Raw genomic sequence first — 2,246 nt, 5'->3', positions numbered from 1 at the left:
CAGGAAATATATTCCTATAGGCCAGTTTCTGAGTACAAACCTCAACAATTGTCAAGATTTCAGAATGCCTGTCGACATGTTTTTGAGTGACCATTCGCAATGTTCAAAATTGCTACATAATAAAAAAAATAAATTTTGGAATCCTTATTATATCAGTAAAACCAATATCCAGGTCACCACTTGTCACACTTCAGCCAATGATAAAGCTGTAACTGTATTTGGCAGTTACCTGGAATGTTCTTATCACCAACCTTCTGTTTGATTTGGCCGTGTCTGTACAAATGTCATGAGAAGTCTTGTGCAACACATATAATTTTACATCTAGTCAAAGTATTTGCCATCTTCAGACCATAGATATCAAACGTGTAGGACATGAAAACTGGGATCTCCACAGATCTCTTGAGGAAACTTGTAACTTTTGGTATGCGTCTGACTTTTTTCACTTTCATTTTCGTTGTCAAACCTTCTGGATGCTCTGGTAGCTCATAAGAAAAAAAGAAAAGGATTTGTATAAAAAAAAACATCAATAATACAAATTTGTACAGAATAACATAACATAAATGAAACAACACATTCAGTAATATTTGTCTGATAAGTTAGACTGTATGGACAAAAGTTAGTGATAACCTGACTATCACAGCTACTCTATATGACCAAACTCTATGACAACCCTCCAAATGATGGAGGTTTAGTGACTCCAGTAAAGGATACTTTTATATCTCCAACAACGAGATTATAGACAATTGGGGTCTTCCAAGCTATAGTTTCAGGAACTTTTTGGTGTTCAAGCATGACCGTGCTCCTCAGCTCTATAAAGACGTAGTTTGATGAGGAGGAACTTGAGTGTCCTACACAAAGCTCTGAACACAATCTTACAACCTTATGATGAGTTGGAACACCAATTATAGGCCAGGTCCTTTCATGCAACATCAATACTGGACCTCAGAAATGTTCTTTTGGCTTAACAGGAGCAAATTCCTACAAACAAGCTCCAAAATCTTGTCAAAAAAATTCTCGGAAGTGTTGGTGTTGTAGCTACAAATAGATGGAAAGCAATTCCATATAAAAGGATACGAAGCTTGTATAGATGTGATCAGATGGCCACATATCTGTTTTCAGGTTAGGTATAATTGTCAACAAGAGCATGTGATATATATTAAATACATAAAGTATAGAAATATACATGTACAAACAAAAGGTTTTTAGAGACGATTGCCTTGAAATGGCATCAAGAAGACCAAGCAGGCAAATAACTGAGGATTTCAAGTAAGAAGATATCCACCAGGATCATAGAAATAATGAATCCATGTACAATAATATATTAAAATAGGAGCATATTTGACCTTCTAGAACATTGTAATCTAATATTTCTGATACTTGATTGTCAACATCAGGAAGGTTTAGGACTTTCATATAATGTCCATGTGATTTCTGGGTATATACTGAATTTGTTTATGGTAAGGAATTTGCCCCCTCAGGTATTTATTACCTAGGAGAAGGAGTGAAGTGAAGTTACATAAGGTTCTACCAATTTTGTGGAATGTAGATTTGTAAAGAGTCCAAAATGCTGACGTAGTGCGACCACCCCACCAGATACGAGGTTTGAAACTGTGGCTGGCCAGCCCTTGAAACAGGCTGAGGACATTAGGAAATGAATTGTGAATATTTTCTGACACTAAATTTATCCTGCAGGATAACTTGATGAGGGGTCCATTAAGGTTACTTGATAGTTTTCTATGCTGAGCGTAGCACTTTTGCCAGCTGTCCAGCGTTAGGTTAATACCTTGGGCCTCTCAGGCAAGCGTTAAGGTTAATTTAGTATCAACAGGTGACAGTTGATCTTTAATTGCTCCTTCCATGTCCTTTCCATCACCCTTCCCATTTCATCACCCTAAATTAAAAAAATATTCTAATACCTAAACTTATCAATGCTGTCATACAATGTCCCAGGGTCCTTCTCTATCTTTACCTGCGTCAGCGGTGGGAGGTTGTTAATCCTGCATGTATTGACGTCAGCTCCATTCTCCGCAGCAAGGTTCTGTTAGCCCAGGCCAATGTAATGATGCTTCCCCAAGGGGATGTGTCCATGACACCCTGTATACAGGAAGCCAGTTGTATGACGCTGAACACCTATTCAACCCAGTAGAGCAGACATTCTCAACCAGTGTTCTGAGGGGCCTCCATGTTCCTCCAGAGATTGCTAGGCAATCCTCGAACTGTGGCTGATTCACCTCCCATTTGATGAT

Source organism: Pyxicephalus adspersus, chromosome 4 (genome assembly GCF_032062135.1).
Source record: "Pyxicephalus adspersus chromosome 4, UCB_Pads_2.0, whole genome shotgun sequence".
In the NCBI taxonomy this organism is placed as follows: domain Eukaryota; kingdom Metazoa; phylum Chordata; class Amphibia; order Anura; family Pyxicephalidae; genus Pyxicephalus; species Pyxicephalus adspersus.
The sequence above is the reverse complement of the archived record's forward strand: the minus strand, read 5'-3'. Positions refer to the sequence as shown.